Source organism: Micropterus dolomieu, linkage group LG18, assembly GCF_021292245.1.
Source record: "Micropterus dolomieu isolate WLL.071019.BEF.003 ecotype Adirondacks linkage group LG18, ASM2129224v1, whole genome shotgun sequence".
Classification (NCBI taxonomy): domain Eukaryota; kingdom Metazoa; phylum Chordata; class Actinopteri; order Centrarchiformes; family Centrarchidae; genus Micropterus; species Micropterus dolomieu.
Window position 1 is genome coordinate 14,562,051 of NC_060167.1, and position 18,746 is coordinate 14,580,796.

Here is an 18,746-nt window from a genome sequence, read left to right on the forward strand (position 1 = left end):
CTGCACAGTGGTAACAAGGCATGATGGATCCATGTTCTCATTCTGTTTACGCCAAATTCTGACTCTACCATCTGAATGTCTCAACAGAAATCGAGACTCATCAGACCAGGCAACATTTTTCCAGTCTTCAACTGTCCAATTTTGGTGAGATCTTGCAAATTGTAGCCTCTTTTTCCTATTTGTAGTGGAGATGAGTGGTACCCGGTGGGGTCTTCTGCTGTTGTAGCCCATCCGCCTCAAGGTTGTGCGTGTTGTGGCTTCACAAATGCTTTGCTGCATACCTCGGTTGTAATGAGTGGTTATTTCAGTCAAAGTTGCTCTTCTATCAGCTTGAATCAGTCGGCCCATTCTCCTCTGACCTCTAGCATCAACAAGGCATTTTCGCCCACAGGACTGCCGCATACTGGATGTTTTTCCCTTTTCACACCATTCTTTGTAAACCCTAGAAATGGTTGCGCGTGAAAATCCCAGTAACTGAGCAGATTGTGAAATACTCAGACCGGCCCGTCTGGCACCAACAACCATGCCACGCTCAAAATAGCTTAAATCACCTTTCTTTCCCATTCTGACATTCAGTTTGGAGTTCAGGATATTGTCTTGACCAGGACCACACCCCTAAATGCATTGAAGCAACTGCCATGTGATTGGTTAATTAGATAATTGCATTAATGAGAAATTGAACATGTGTTCCTAATAATCCTTTAGGTGAGTGTATATACACATACACACATATATATATATATATATATATATACACACACACACACATATATACATATACACACACACACACACACACATATATACATATATACACACATATATACATATATACACACACACACATATATACACACATATATATATACACACATATATACATATATACACACACACATATATACATATATATATATACACACACATACATATATATATACACATATATACACACATATATATATGTATATATGTGTGTGTGTGTGTGTGTATATATGTGTATATGTGTGTGTGTATGTATATATGTGTATATATATATACACACACACAACGCCAAAAAAAAGGCTAGTATAATAAATTAAGTTTTCACTGATACTAAGCCTACAGATAAGTCTAACAGATGACATTTACAATCGTCAACATATAGACATTACCTTAAAAACGGAAAAACCTTCCATTTTCTATTTTTTGTGAAGGGATCATCTCTTTTTCTACTGTAACTCCGGCAAAACTGAAAGGATTGGGTTGATTTTTGCCACTCCTGTGACGAGACTGGTAGGCTGAAGCGATGTGCCATGCTCACATGGTTCTGACATCCATGTTACAAGAAAAATGTTTGCATTGGAACCATCCCCCTGATAATTTCGACAAGGTGCAGCTTCTTAATGGAGGTTAGAGGAGTTTTGTTCTTTTTGCCACTAACAGACCAATAAAAACTTCGACTAACAGTTTGGTCAATTTGGAGGGGGCAACCCTAGAGATATTTATCTCTTACCCACATCTTTATCTCCACATTGCGTGTTGTGCCATTGTGTTGCCCCCCTCAGAGGTACTGGAACCTAATTTATGTTTATACACACTGACAGTAGTGTGCAGATCTTTTGTACTCTCTTTTGTTATGGTCCAATGTTGTATACACCCATGAAAACAGAATATAGATTTAAACACTGTGTCACAAGACTTGATAATTAAAAAACATCTCTGAAATTAATTTTTTGCTATTAATGTCAGTCCAAAAATATCTTTCTGAAATTCCTGAAAAGTTTTCACTATTTATTTGAAAAGGAGAGACACCTGCTTGCACAGAGAAACTCTAGATCAATATATGTCTATTATAGACTACAGGAGACCTTTTGAAAATCTATTTATACCGGGGAATAAGCTCCTGCCTCACTGTGTGCGTCTGTGTGTTAGAGAATGTCCTTTCTTACTGTAAATCTCCAGGACATTACACAGATCTCTCAGACAGCCAAAGCCAATCATCTTCATTCACTTGCATAGTACATCTGCCTTTGGTATGAATATGCCTGTCAGTCCCATAAAAACCATCACAATAGAACACACTCATTAGTATTGTGTTGCACTGAGCTTCAGCATCAAGCGCCTACCACCCTTGACTAATTTTCTGTTTGTATCGAGAAACAAAAGCTCTCCAAATCCCCCTGTGGGCTCCAGAGTGGCTTTTCCTGCACATCAAACTATGCTAATTACCTTTTGCATGATTAATTGGACCAATTAGAATTAGTAGAGGAAGAAAGTGATTCTTGGCAAGGTGCGAAACATTAATTAGCCATAAAAAACATTTATTAGTGTTCGAATTTAATCTCGCAGAACACAATGGGATTAAGAGGAAAAGACAGTTAATATGTGGCGTGTTCAATCATTCTCGGCTGCAGATGGAATAATGAGTGTCACTGCATACATTGTGCTCCATCTCACTCACACACACACACACACACACACACACCACCCCCTACCCCTACTGTACTGTTAGAAAACACCCATCTTCATCCATCATACAAAGTGGCAGTTGTAACACAAACATTCCAGCTCTGATTGATGAGTCAAGACCATACAAACGACTTTTACACAGTAATCCAGTACAAGATTTATGGCCTGAAGGCAATGCATTACAAATTTGCAATAACAAAATCACCAACAATAGCAGCAGCGGCTGCAGCAGCAGCTAATGGTGATTTAGCTGTGACAGCATTTATAATGGTATGGTACGGCATCGGTAATAACAACAGTGCATTACACTAGTTTGCATGCTGTGTCTGTAGCATGGGAAATAACAGCCACAGGGCAGTCGTTTATGATGGTGAAAAAACAAGCAGGTACAGTATGGGCAGTGAGGAGCATGTGGGTGTTTTCGCACATTTTGTGCACAACAAAAAATAATACAGGGAGTGGCTTCACACTGAAAAAAACCTTGGCCTGTTAAAGATAACTGTTATCTACACACACACGCACACATACTGTGCATACGAATGGGTAGTATATGTTGATCAATGCACCATCTGACACTATTGCAGATGAAGTGTATTTGAAAAAGGACTGCAGGCCCTTTTTCTTTTCCAAGATGTTTAACGAAGTCTGCTTTAATGAAGCTTGTTGCTTTGCTCCAGGGGAAACACCCAAAGAGGTAATGAAAAACTGAGAGTTAGAGGTGACATATGAAACTTAAAAAAGTCGCACTTCAATGTCTTTCCACATCATAAAACACAATCTAACGAGGCAACCGCTACAGTAATGAAAATGTTTGCTGGCTTATAACCATAATAAGCTTATCAACAGTGGTTTAGTGTGGTTTTGTCACTTGTCTTCTGTATCACAGAAGCACAGAATTTTCCACATTCATGAGGTTACTGTGTTTTTGTGTAAGTAACTGATGCAGTTATGCATGTACTGTGCGACAAAACACTGGGTGGTATAAAGTTGGCTGAAATGTATTGTATTTTGGGGCTAATTGTGTTGTAACACTGCAAAAGCTAATACAGAGATTTTGTGAAATCAGCTACAATCTTATCATTTATTTAATGTAAATACATTTGTTTTATTAATGTCAACTTAGAAAATTCAGAAATATCATGAATGAATTTCTGTGTTCACTAAATTACTTAATAATCATATTAAGTTTCTACATGATTAGCATGTCTTCACAGACTGTCTTTTAATATAAAGGTAACAGGCAAAGATGGAAACTTTCTGTTTGAATTTTAATACATCCAAGCTTCACTGTGCAGAATGCTGTATGTGCAGAGTTTGAAGCTAGAAGGCTGTTTTCACATTCATCTGCTGAGGGAGGATAGTTTTTCTGTGATTACCTTAAAAACATTTTTAGTTTTTCTGAAGTGGAAACTGAAAAGCTCCTGCACACAGGTACACTAAGAATGGACTTTTCAGAGAAGTAGCACACATCATGTGTCCAGCAGTTAAACTTTTGAAATTAACAATATTTACATATCCATACACAACAGTATGAAGGTTAGCATTCATTTCAGTCCTCACACTAGTAATTTAACAAGGTCACAGGCAGCAGCCTTGCGTTTCTTTATCAGCCCTGGTACCAAATTGACTCAAAGAGGAGCAGCAACAACTTTAAGACCTTTGTCGCAAATTAAGATCTGACTATTTGAGCTGAGGATGTAATTGGAAAGCAAATCTAACTTAAAATGTGTCATTGTGAGTAAACAGTTGTTGATTAAACTCAAGTTCAGTTGACTTTGTGAGAAGACTTTGAACACATTTTTCAGGCAGGAAGGGAACTTGTGTTACCTTACAATGTTTGGCGATCCTTTACTATATTACATATAAACATTTTCTGAGCAATGTAGAAAGTGTCATACATTGTGCATTTGTTTCTCTTAAATTAATGTCAGTTCATATGTAGAACCTTGTGGAATATATTTAACACAACTAGAGTTACAGTGAATTTATGCTCTGAACAGACAGTATAAGCAAACCCATTACATTTTAAAACAATATCAAACAAGTCATTTAGGTAAAGTGTTATTTCTCTACATAAATAACTTGATTTTGAATCAGTATGGCAGAGCTAACAGTGGCATAATTGAGCAAAGGTCCAGTTTTTCAGCAGAATAGATCTGAATAGTCAAATATTATTCTAAAAGAGGAAATCAAGGGTATGGCTTGCCAGCAAATCAGTTCTAAAATCTCATTCCCTTTTCTGTTTTATGTGACTTATATGAAAATCTTCTGAGCAAAAGTGATATAGAAGAGCAATAATGTCCAGCACTAATTTAATACCTTATTACCATAAGCCTGGTGCAATGCATGCATAATAAATTGTTGTATCTTTTACACGGCTCAGGCATATGGTTGGGAGACCGGATTCTCTTCAAACTGCACCAAATTTGCATGATAGGATGTGAGAGTTGGATGGATTTGGGGATTATATGAAACACAGCTTCCATTTCCAGTTCATTGTACTAAGGAGAGGTATCACATTTACACAGATGGCAAGGAACTTGGAAATGCACAGCTTCTGTGAAACACAAAATGTGCACAGAAGAAAAAAAACTTCAAAGAGAATCTATACTGTTTTTTATCCTCCAAAAGAAAATGTGTTTTTTAGCATTCTGTATTTTTTTAATAGGCTGCAGCTTTCTGCAGCTCAGATGGAGCTGATCAATTTTGTTAGTAGTCTTTAAGCCACATGCTCACAGTCTCCCAGTTTATTTCATAGGAGTTTATAGAGACCATGCCTGGACAATCATGATGTCTATTATGGTTAGATCATTCTAAAGGTCAATCCAGGGAACATATTACTGCATGGCTGACTGGCATCACCCTGGCAGTCTACAACCATACAGCTGTATTCTGACATTACTGTTGACACCTATATGCATTATAAAGGAACAGTTAGCTTGTTCTTTACATCTAAAATATTATGAACCCTTTTATTTTTATGATTCTTTGGTTATTTGTAAATGTAATTTAAAGTTATTGTATTTCTACTTTGTTCTTCAATCCCTATTTCAAATTACATAATTGTGTTGTTTGCCATTCTACTGTTTACTTAGGTTGGATTGCATAATGTGTTTTGCTTCTATGCTGTCAATCATCTGATTTGACAAGGAATGCAGCATTTAAAATATTGATTACCTTCTTACTATGAAAAAAACAAGAACTTACTGGTTTGTTTGCTAGTCCTCAAGGATTGTGCTTTCAAAGTGCAACTTTATTGTGGAATATTTTCATCACACCAATCAATAAGGAAATAAAACAGACTCAACTTGCAGACACTTCAGAGAGATTTTGTCACTGGGCTTGAGGAGCATGATCTTTACTTTCCCCAGATTCTAGTTTCATGTAAAATAAAATTTAAAAAAAAGATTCCCACGAATATGAAAGGCAAACCTCCCTCCCTCATGCTGTCTGTTTTCTGACATCTGACTCAGTATTCAACCACAAATACTAGCTGCCAGGTAACGTTGATTTGTAGTGACGTCAAGGACATGGGATTAGCCGTGTTAATCAGCAGTGTTTTCTCCAGGTGGCACTAACATGTCTCGTTTCGCTGTAAAAGGTCAGACTCTCAGCGGTGAAGCTAGCTGTGGTTCAATTTGGTGTTTTGTTTTCCGTCAGTATCCAACAGCCCTCTCTAATACTGTCCGCTGTGCTTCCAATAGAGTGTCAGATGGTTGTGTTTTAACTACAATGACAAACTGAAAGTCCATATATGTGCCAAATTTATATATATATCTAAGGTTCATTCCCTCTGTCTTTGCTTCCTTGTTGTTGTTTTTTTTTTAGCCCACAGAACTAAAACATCACAATTTTATAAACAATGCCACATTAATTGGCACATTAATAGTCAATAGTCAGTCCAAACCAAAATAATACTACTATTTCTTGTATGAGCATTCACTACAACGTTAAACTTGCATTTCGGGCTGTATCTACAGAGGTTGATACAATGAAGTTAAATATAAATAATGTGGTCAGTGCAAATTAGTCATTTGAAATTATTTGATTTAATTCATAAAATCTTTTTCAAGACTATACTATACTAACTTGTGTCCACCAAAAGTGTTTTTGTGATGCCTTTACATTAAGAGATCAAGAGAATTTTAATACTCCAAACCATCTGGCTGTGGTCTGCAAATTAATTTGGCTAAAAAAAGATGAGCTGTCTCTCAAAATTATATTCCGGGATCAATAGCAAAGATCCTCAATGTGCTTGTGAATCAATGTCTAACAATGCCCCTAGTGCCAACATCCCCCCACCTTTGATTGGTTGTACTGAAAATTTTCATCAACACTAACTGATAATAGTTATAATAATTTTGTAACTCTTCAATTGTAACTACTTTGTAACAGTAGTTTATTGGTAACAGCGTTTGGGAGGGTAATTTTTTTGATGGAAGGTCAATATGCACAGCTGTGAATGTGTGCACTTCATACAAACACAAGTAGATTGACTTGCAAGATGTTCACTTTATTTAATATGTATTTGCATATATAACGTGCCTAAAACAGAAACTGTAGTATATGAATTTCTCTATGATTTTAAACATAGATTTAAATTTTTAAATGGCCTAAATCTGACAATAACAGTAATGTGTTTAATTTACATAGATAGATTCACAATAAACTAATCAGAAAATAAATGGATGCAGGTAATGTGCCACTTTATTTGACCCACCTGTCTGTTGTACTGTAAGTTATATTCAAAGCTGACCTGGAATTCTTGAGGTGCTTATTTTTATGGTGCTTTGTGACAGAGCCATACTTAATGGCCAGATGTTTATTCTACAGACACTGGTTGACAGACAAACCTGTCGCTTGTGGTGACTCCTGATCAACATATTGTGTTCTGTGGGAATTTCACTTCAATTATTCAGATTACATTGTGGCAGTTTCATTTCACGTCTCTTCTACTCGCCATATGGTGGGAGTGGGGGTTGGTCTTTTTACATCTGTATTACATTACTGCCAGTAAAGGCCACGCAGACACAGAAAAATCATCAAATTTCAAATTCTGCATATGGGTATTAGGTCTACATAAAAATATAGTAAAACCACTGAGCAGTCAGGAACCCTGCAGTAGTGCAGATGTCAAGCACATTTTAATGTTCAAAACTAACTTCTAAATTCATGGCTGTTTTCCACTGAGACTGAACACACAACTGTCATTGTGCACAGCAGCTGAGTATGTCTCTTTCTTTGTCTGTGTCACTCCATTTCATGTTTTATAATTGTATACTTCAAGGCTGATCTAAAGCACAAAGCCCTCTAAAATTAGCTTGCCTATGAGTCATCTTTGAAACCAACCCATAAAGGTTACAAGATTCTCAACAGCAGTAGGCCTAACTGCAATCAAGGTCGGTTGACTGTGATGGGGGACTGCGATGGGGAAACCACAGAGACCCAAGGGCTGTCATGTTCTTTCACATACTCTCAGTTATATCTTATCAGCTTCTGTGAATGGATGGGGAGGACTCAGGTGCCTCCAAGGACATGTTGATGTTTTAAGAGTCAGTGAATTGTCATATGTATCATCTGATGTTATTGTTGTGATGTGTATAAGATCACAGGGAAACATTCTGTGGCATTGCCTGTTGGTTTGTCTGTTGGTTAGTTCACCACTTCTAAACCTTAACAACTGTGAAATGGAGTGATATGAATTTTTGTACAGACATTCATGGTTCCCAGAGAAATACTCCTGCTGACTTCAGCATTCCCCTGAGTTTTCACATTGTACCATTGGATTTGAGTGAGTATCAACAAATGTTGGGTGGATTGGCACTCCTCATGTTGAATTGTAATAACTTTGGTGATCCCTTAACTTTTCATGTAGCCTAGTGCTATCATCAGGTCAAAATTCCACAAACCCTCAAAAGGTACTTTGTGTTGCTGATTGATGATTAGCAAACGGTACTGTAGCATGCTAACACACTCAACTAACTAGACCTTCCATGCTAGCATTAGCATTTAGCTCAAAGCATCTCAATGCAGGTACAGCCTCACAGTGTCATTAGCATGGCTGTAGACATTTGTTTTGAGTGACTTGAGCTCAACAGTTACTGTATAAAAAAGATCAACAATGTCACAACAACCTGTAAAAAGAGGTGCAAAGGGTCAGAGAGGGTCGAAAATTTGTTATCACAGGCCATTCAAGATCTGGAAAGCTTAACAGGTTGTTTAACCAACTCATAAAACCCCTATTGTCACACTGCCTGTCTAATCGGCCCGGTTTAGTTTAGGTCTCTGTGAGTTTTGTTTTCTGGTCTGTTCAGTATCTGTTATTTAGTATTTGTTTTGAGTTCCAGTTAGATTCTTGCCTTGTGTTTTGAAACTTGTTAGAGAGGAGCTAACCTCGTCGGTGGTCCGATCGACGCATGTTCCTGGTCCCTCGTCGGTGGTCCGGCCGACGCCTGCGCCCAGGTCTCTGTCGGTGGTCCAGCCAACGCCTGCTCCTCGTTCCCTGAGCCATCCTCCTGAACTCTGTTGCCCTCCCGTTCTGTCCGGCCTGCTGGTTTGTCCTCCGGGACGACCTCCTGAACTGTTCCGTTGCCCTGCTCTGCCCACGGGACACCCGTCTGAGAATTTCCTTGTCTGAGTTTTCTTGACTGGTCTGTTCAGTATCTGTTATTTAGTATGTGTTTTGAGTTCCAGTTAGATTCTTGCCTTGTGTTTTGAAACTTGTTAGTATCTCTGTTTTCCCCTGCTGCCTCTCTGCCTGCCTGTCTGCTGTCTTTATTAGTGTAGCGTTCCTACCCTCTAGAAAGTATGTTTGGGCAGAGTTGAGTTCTAAAAGAACTCAGAAAAACGGCATGTTTCTTAAAAGCAAGTCTGCATCTATATTGTGGCTGCCTGGGCGGTACTGGACATCAAAGTTGTATGGGACAAGGCTACCAGCCACCGGTGTCCCACAGCATTGAACTTTGCTGTGGTGAGCACGTAGGTGAGCGGGTTGTTATCTGTATGTACTGTGAACTTGCCAACAACTGCCCATTTCAGGGAAAGATACTCCAGCTGATGAATCAGATAGTTCCTCTCAGGCGGACTCAATTTTCTGCTCAGGTTTCTGGTGCCGTCCTTTATCAGGACTCAGGATAGTCCTGATAAAGGACGGCACCAAGCCCCTTTAAACTGGCATCTACATGTAGAATGTAGGGTTTGTGGGGGTCAGCAAACGCCAGGACGGGTGCATGAGTCAGACAGCGGATTATCTGGCGAAATGCATCGTTGCAGGACTGATCCCACCTCGCAATAAAGGGCTCAGAAACTGCCAAATTGGACTTGTTTTGATCTTTGATATGCTTCTTATTCTTCTGAGTTGGACCATATCCCTTAGTAAGCTCCGTCAGAGGTCTTACAATGGCAGAATAGTTGGCAATGAAACACCTGTAATAGCCGCAAAAGCCCAAGAAAGACTGCAGGCCTTTCAGGTCCATAGGCTGAGGCCAACTGGTGACTGCCTCGATCTTGGAGGGGTCAGGTGAAACACCATCTGCCGAAACAATGTGTCCCAGGTATTTTACCTTGGGCAAAGAGAACTGGCATTTGTCAAGGGAGACTTTGAGCCCCACTTCTCCGAGGTGATCAAGGACTTTGAGAAGTCTCTCCTCATGCTCTTCCAATGACCTTCCAAAGACTATTAGGTCATCCAAGTAGACAAGAACCTGCAGCAGGTGCATGTCACCAACAGCCTTTTCCATTAGTCTTTGGAATGTCGCAGGCGCTCCAGTGATCCCTTGCGGCATCCTCTTGAACTGATAGAAGCCTAATGGGTAGTTGAATGCTGTCTTTTCTTTGTCCTCATCGGCCATGGCTATTTGGTAATAGCTGCTCCTCAGATCCAGGACTGAGAACCACTTACTTCCTGACAAGGAGTCAAGTGCGTCACCGATACATGGTGTTGTGTATTGGTTGGGAATTTTTCAACTATTGAGAAAACGTTAATCGATACACATCCGAATAGTTCCATTTTTCTTTCACAATAGGTGACGCGTATGGGCTCCGGGACTCTTTTGTGATCCTTGCACGCAGGAGCTCTTGCAAGTGCTTTCTGACATCTTCAATGTCTCCTGGAGCAAGGCGCCGAGACCACTCTCGAAAAGGCCGTGCATCCGACAGGCGGATGGTGTGTTCTACTCCCTTTGCTAATCCTACGTCCCATTCGTGCACAGAAAAGACATGGGATCTCTCGGCCAGCTTCTGACGCAGTCGCTCCCTCCATTGCTCGGACACTGGGGAATCTCCAAAGTTGATGAGACTTTTATCAAACTCTGATGACACTAGTTGTTTAGCGGGAATAGTGGTGACAGACTCAACTGTATACATGTTTCCCAAAACTGTTCCCATAGGAATAACAGTCTTTTTGAGTGACTGGATTTGGACCAAAATCCTGAAACTGCTGACATTCGATGCATCCCCGGGAATAACCATGGGCTGAAGGAACACACCAGCCGGGAGCGGAGCAGTCAGTGATGAGTCAACCATCAGGATCTCATTCTCAACTTGGTGTTTAAACTCAACATGACAGACAGCTTCAAAGTCACCACCAGGGGGTATGGTCAGGGGACCTGGACCTTGCCAGTTAACAAACCCCACTTCTTCCTCACTGTCGGTGTCTGAAGCAGCAGCACTCTGAGATGGCTTGTCTTCTCCAAAACAGGCTTGGATACCAAGAGTGGAAGTGATGTCAATGCCTTTGGCTGTGCATTGCTCGACCACACGTCGGACATGACTGGTATTGGTCCCAACAATGACTGGGGCCTGGCCTGAAATTCTGGGACTGGGGCAGATTAGTGCAAGGACTGTCCTTGTCTGGCTGATACCTGTTACTTCAGCGGGGTATTCAAGATCCACCACAACATACCCATGGTAAGGGTAGCTCATATTAGACTCAGTTAAACCCCAGAGGGCAAGCCCAGATACTGGCTGCAGTGGCACATCTGGCAAATGCTTCTGATACCAAGACTCAAAAATAATTATCACCTGGGAGCCACCATCAAACAATGCATCACAGTGCTGCCCATCGACTTTCAATGGTAAAATGCTTGGAGGGCCAACCAATCCTTCTGTTAAGCTAACTGTTGGTTGTGTGATCACAGAACCTTCCTTCACACTGCCGTTGGCCTCTGCATGTTTGGCATTGCTGGACTGCTGCTCCTCCTTAGACAAGTGCTTGGATTAGTCTCTTAATTACTTTACTTTGGTTCTCTGGGTTTTTGCATTTACCAGCATAATGCCCATTATCTCCACAATGATAGCAAAAGTTCTCTTCTGAGACTTTGGGTGTTCTCCTAGGGAAACTAGACACTGGCTTTGAAACCTCCATGGCAGAGACTGTCGCTGGATTGGGGCGAAACATCTCGTTCAAGCACCTTATCGGTGAGCTTCTGCTGCAGTCGTTTGACTCTTTAAAGCTGAAAGCTCGGGGGCCTTTACCCTCAATGCTGGGTGAGGCACTAACAGGCTCAGCGTACTCTTCTTTAGAAAGAACTGACTTTGTCACTACAGCTGTGACCATGGATTTGAGTTCTTTGATCTCAGCTTTAAGGCTCTGTAGTTTGCAATCACCTTCCTGTTTTGCACACACTTGATGCACTGTAGTGTTGAGCTTTTTCCGGGAAGCCTCATACTCTTCCTCTGCCCTGATTTCACTCAGGAGCTGTAGAAAGGTAGGTCGTGTTGTTTTTCTTTCCCTTAGGCGAAGCTGTATCAACACCAAGTCAGATGCAATGGCACCCCTCAGCAGCTGTATACGGGACCTTCCCATGTTACTAGAAGGAAGGCCACCTCTCTGGACGACTTTAACTAAAGACCGCTCCAGACGTCGGAGGAAATCATGCAACTTTTTCCCGGTCTGCTGCTGCATCAAGCAGAATGCAAAGTAAAGCATCGCCAGACTCAGCAGTCCCAAAAGCACTCAAGCGCTTCTAAGCACTCTCCAGGTATAGCAGTAGGTACTGTGGCTCGCATCGCTTTAACTATTTCTAAAGCAGGCCCTTTGAGACTTTCCATCAGTCTTCTTATCTTTTCTTTGTCAGAGCAGTCACTCTCTTTGACCATGAGCCATGCTTGCTCCATCCAGTGGTCAAATTGCTCCTCTCCTACTGGAACAGGTGATATTCCAGAAAAGGTACGCAGGCGTCGATAACCTCCACCCTCAGATGGAGGTTTTGGTTGCCCTCTCTAAGAAATCCCCAACAGCCCTCAAGATGGATTCTGTGGGGTTCAGCAGACTTTGAAGATCATCCATACTCTTACCTTCCGCCTGCAGCAAGCCTTTCAATTTGCTACATTTAGTCTACAGCTGTAGGAGAAACCTCTCCAAGAATGACTATGGGCCAAGGCTCTTCTTCCTCAGAGGGTAGCACATAGGGAGGAACAGGCGCTTCACTTAAATCTTCGTTAGTTTCACACAAGACCAAAAGCTTGCCTAGCCTTGCATTGAACAACCTCCCTCGGACACGCACACGGCCTAAGCACTTTATAGTAGTGAGAGTGTCTTCGAATTTGAGCTATCTCTACCGCTTCAGGGAGCACCACTAACAGGGCATGAGCTCTATCTAAACCCTCACCACGGCTCCAATTAGCAAGTTCTCTCTCTAACTCAGTATGGTCAACTATTTTCACTGTTTACTTTTCTTTTTTTTTAATGGGCTTATTTCCTTGCTATTAAATCTACACTATATTTTGCTGGAAAGCTAAGACAATCCCAGCGGTGCCACCATTTTATGTAGCGCTCCTACCCTCTAGAAAGTATGTTCTAGTAGAGTTCTTTTAGAATATTGTTTCTTAATATCAACACTGAAATCCAGCATCAACTATCTTAGCTTCCCTTGTAGTCAAAATGTGAAACTCAAATATGATAACTGGCTTTCAAATAAAATAATCAAACACCACTCTGGTATATGATCAAAGAAGTTCTCTTATTCTTTAGAAAAATATTAAATAAAATAAATGCAAAATAAACAATTGGTGCAATATACAATAAATCAATTTTCCCTCCTTTCACACAAGATCTGCGGTAATTCAGTAGTTCTGTTGCAAGATAACAATACCAAAGTTCACCACAAATGCACTTTAACTGTAACAAATATCAGTGGGCCCACACTGTAACACTCAGACATACAGCCGGCAAAACCACTTCAAACAACGTTGCAGGCCTGATGCGTGGCTTGTGTACGTTGAGACCCAAAACCAAATGGTCATTTCACTCAGTTTATGAGCAGGAAAATAAAATTAAAGTAGGTATGCGAACAAAATTTTCTACATGGTTAAATGCTAAAACAAATTGTACAGATAAATAAAGAAAATAAAGAAATATCCTTTAAAATGAGACCAAGACCAGGTTTATAGGTTCAATAATCGCACAACACTGGTCATTTGACAGCCAAAAGTAGTCACTTTATTTTGTCCTCTGTTTTCCACTGAAGTCAAAGCAAAAGGTGTGACCCTGCGGTATGGCTAAAGCACACTCTGCTGGCTGCTTCTTACGTTGTTAGCCAATGGAAGCAGATTTTGCGGGCAATAAAACTCTAAAGGTCGTTGTTCAAATTCATTGAAAATTCGTTCACTTGTAGTTTAGCAACTAAACTAAATGTCTACAGTTTAAAGAATGTTTTTACAAACGAGACAATTTTGCGACCGACAAACTTTGACTTGCTCAAAATGGCAGTATTTCAACGGGAAAGACGGAGACTTGAAACGAGGAGGTATCTATGGTTTTTCTGGTGGTGTAATCAATCAGAACCCGGAAGTTCCACAAAAAACAAGCCAACAGGAGCAATTATTTTCATAACACTGCAAGTTGTCAGGGAAAATCCAGAGTTACGTCTGTTGGAACCAAGATGGCAGCCGCGATGGTGGAGATAGTCACGTACCTAATTAAAGAGTACCTGGTAACTGGTGCACTTCTGTGAGTATTTTGTGATGTGTCTACCGTCAGTCACTGTCTACTGGAGCGAAGTGTGGATGCCCATGAGTGGGGACAGACTCCTCAGGAGCAAGAGAGATGAGCCTTCTGCCCACGTGGCCAGAGGAACTCTGAGCAGCCTGGTAGCTCAGAGCACTATCTGGGTTTCCTGAGCGTTTCCTTGTTGAAAACGTTGTATAAGTCCACTTGATTAGCCTTGTTAGCTAACTGAAGATATACTCTCCATTCACTTTTCCAATGAATGTACTATGTAGCTTACTGTGCTACTTATTTAGCTAGCATTACATACCCTGTGAAACAGTTAATCAAGACTCCTCGGTGGATTCTTCGACTTCCCACGAACTAGCAAACATAATCCCAGCACAGAATGTCGAGTAGACAATCCCGAAATGAGTCCACAGCTTGGTACGAACGCTAGTTAAAGATTTCTGACTTTACTTCGTCTGCAAAGATAATACAGTTTTACCTTTTTCCCTCGTCTCTGTCAATCACTCTGCTCACACACTCGCGCTCGCCCCTCCCGCACCTGCTCACTACCTGATCATGCACTCCTCTCATGCCCACTGGCATCAACCAATGAAAACCCACTATTAGTTTCCAGCACAATTACCACAGACTTAGCTGTATATACAACCCATGAACTCGTCATAACATGTTTTTAACTAAACATTATCTTTTAGTTATTTATCAAATAACATGTGCAACATACAACAGTTTTTAACAAAAATACATCACCATATTTTTTCCATCAATATGCAATGACTTTTAATATCAGATTTACTTGAATGAACTCTTTTAACCCAGTATACTATTTATACTGGGTTACATTAGTATTACCTGTTTGTGCTCCCGCCCTCCTCGTTAGCCTGTGCTTAAATATGTGTCACTTCTGTTCAGCTATTGCTGGTTCGTTGTATGTTCATCCACTGCAGTGTGTCTTGCTTGCCTGCATGTTTCTGCTGCCTCGTTTTTGGATACCCCTTTGCTGAATTCTGGACTCGTAAGTTCTGTGGGCTTAAATAAATACTCAGAAACTGTACCTGTTCTGCCTCTGTGTCCTGCGTTTGGGTCCTAAAACCTGTTCCTGCCTGCACACACAACAAACTCTGACACCTATACTAGTATTTTCCTTAATTAAACATGTTTGCAATCTGAAGGCAAAACTTTTGCTACAGATTTACAATAATTCACAATATAGATGTTTTTGTCATTTGAATATGAAAGTGTTTCCCTATTAACACCGTGGCAGCAAGCTCATTTGGGGATGACAGCATGTCTCTATATATCAAGTTGTACTTTTTATTTGTGTATTTTAGTACTGCTATTTGGGCTATATGTTTATCTTGGAATTATGGATTTGAATGTTCACCATGTGCCCATATTTTCTTCCTTAATACTGACAAGCAAACAACTGTCCTTTTGAGTTAAGAGGTTCTGTTTTGTTTTGGTTTTTGTTTTTTATAAAACAGAGGTAAAGAAAATAGAGAATGTGAACACAGTAACTCAACTTGCCAATGATGTCAAACATGTCCTCTCACAGTGCAAATACAAGCAACCTTATTAACATTAAAAAGCCAGATTTGCTCTATCTTTGCAGCTCTTATATCTTATTAAGTGCACAAAGACTTTCATTACTCTAGTTGTTTGCAGTTCCATGCTATTTAACACCTTACTGAAAGTACTGTAACACCTTACAAGCTCTTGCAACTATTGACGCACTAGTGTTCACTCACAATACCTGTGGTTTTTATCTGTGCACCTTGCCTTCTATTTTATTGTTACTTAAAATGATGTTCTTGCAGCAGAGGGGAGTGCAAAAAAAGACCCTGACTGCATGAAGGTAATTCATATGTATTATTCATCTCTGACTCTTCCATTTATACTTACAGTTAGCTGCAGTTGTATATGGTGAAAAGGCAAGTGTACACCGGATGAGAGGGTGCTTGCTGTTGCTTGCACTCCGGTTATTCCATGTTTTGTGTTTTCAGTCCCATGTTACCAGTGCTTGTACTGAAAACGATGATTACACGTTCAAAGGGATTAATAAGATTTCACAAGACAGATATATTAAATTCCTTTCAATTAAAATGTAGACTTTGTGGTCATAATTTTAATATGATAATTAAAAAAGGTACAAAGGAAATAGTCTGCTGTAAGAAGAGAACACATCCGTCAACAGGCAAATGCAAAGTGTTAAATGACATGCATCTTCCTTGTTGCTGTTCGAATGGTGGGGACCCTCTGTGCTTGAGCATAATGTGGTGTAAATGAGTCATTATTGGAGTTATGAAACAGTAACAGAACATGTCCACTTGTCCTCGCAGATTTACAGAGAAAAAGGTTGAAATGTTGCTCCGTGGTCTCTGAGCCTGTCATAGAGGAAGTCTTTTTTCTGCCGCGCCATTGCTTTCAGATGTGGTCAAACGGCATGGTCTCCTGATGCAAAAAAAAAGAACACACACTTTTTTGAAAATGAAGTGTTTTGAGAGAAATGAGTTGTGGGGGGAGAGTCCCTTCATGGAGACAAGTAATATAAACACACAGACAGAAAGCAGTGTGGGAGACAAGAACCAGTTTCATAAAGTTTGAAGTTTTCCATCAGCAAGGACCACCGAATATCAAGACCTGACAAACGACCAGTCAGATAGTATGTACATATACAGTGTCCTACAGTACAAACTTTATTACTCATTAAAATTGCATTCCATCTAAACCTTTGCTCAGATCATACTAAAATGTTTCACTGACACCAAGCAGACACGATTAAAAAACAGTGAAGTAATGAAATAATATCATTAGACTGAAGTGCTATGAATACATGTTTTGTATATTTTTAGTCTTATGTGCTTGGGTGTTTAAACAATTGGCTTTGTGAACAATTTGATCAACAGAACAGCGGGTATTTTCAAGCCTTAAAGAGCAGCCTCTTAAGTAATAATGAGAGTGAGAAATGCAGTGCATTTAAGTGAAAACCCTGATTAATTATGTATGATTAGAGGACTCTTAAAAGCTTTGGGGAGAGAAAAGAAAGAAACTACATAAACAGAACATGAAGTCCAGAATGGCTAGATGGATACCAGACGTGAAATTGTAAATGAACCTTAAGTATACAGGTGACTGCAGAATCATGAGAGATATTGCTTCTGCATGGCTGGACACTGGCTGACCGTTTATGTACAGGTCATGTCCCACTTTGTACTCAGTTACTGTCCATTGTTCGGAATTTTTATATCAATGTCGGGTTTTATATTTGCAATTTAGTGAATAAAAGTCAACTTTTGCCCTTGCGCCCAAGAAACATTTTTGTAAATAAGATGTTTGGTTACAGATTTAGTTTGACTTTTGTTGATATATAACTGTTGTAAGTAGCGCAGTGTAAATAGAAGAAAAGATAACACTGTTTATGTGGTATAGTCTTGGAAGCTACATGCATGTTGTTTTATCAAAGAATGAGTCACTGAGCAGAGGTCATTAAGAAACATCTTTTCAGCTAGAAATACATTCAGACATGCAGGTCATGATAACTTCTACAGATCTATCTTGTTCCTTATCCCCTCCTCTTTTATTCTTCCTTTCTTCACCCCACTCTTCCTCCCTGTCAGTGGCATCATGCGTGTTTTCACCTCTAAAGTGATTGTACCTGATTTATATGACAGGCCTTTAACCCTGCGTGTGCTTGTCCATCAACATCAGCCTGAAAACACCCAAGGGCATGTGTGAGCAGGACCAAATCTGGCTCTCTGTCATTCAGTGGCTGTAACCTCCAACTAGAATGCACTCCAACAAATCATATTTATTCCTGCACTGTTAGGATGTGACTCAATCCCATAAGGTGAAAAGTGTTGCAGGTTGTATACATCCAAAAATATACCTCTATCTTAAAGCAACAATCTTATTGAATCTGACTACATATAGATATCTATGGGTATATAAATAATAGGAATATAAAGTACTCTGTACTTTGAGAGTACAATGAATGGCAGTTTGAGCAAAGCCATTCCATTTGGATCCAACTCTTAGCCTTAGGTAAGGCCTGCAAAAAATTGTTCAGTAATTAAACTGCAGAAAATAGGAGCTCAAAATGAAATGAGTACACTTGCATGTCTGAAAACATGAATTTGTAAAATATTGCAATGAATTTAGAGACTACAAAGAAGTAGACAAAACTGCTCATTGTCTCCACCTCCAGTCAGTAGATGGCAACAGAAGTGAATGTATTAATGCTGTAATGGCCCCGCTTACTGGTCATAAATAGTAGTACAGGCTTAAATGGCCAGTGAAAGGAGTGTGAAGGGTCCTGCATGCAGTTTCCCCACATTTTCAAGCT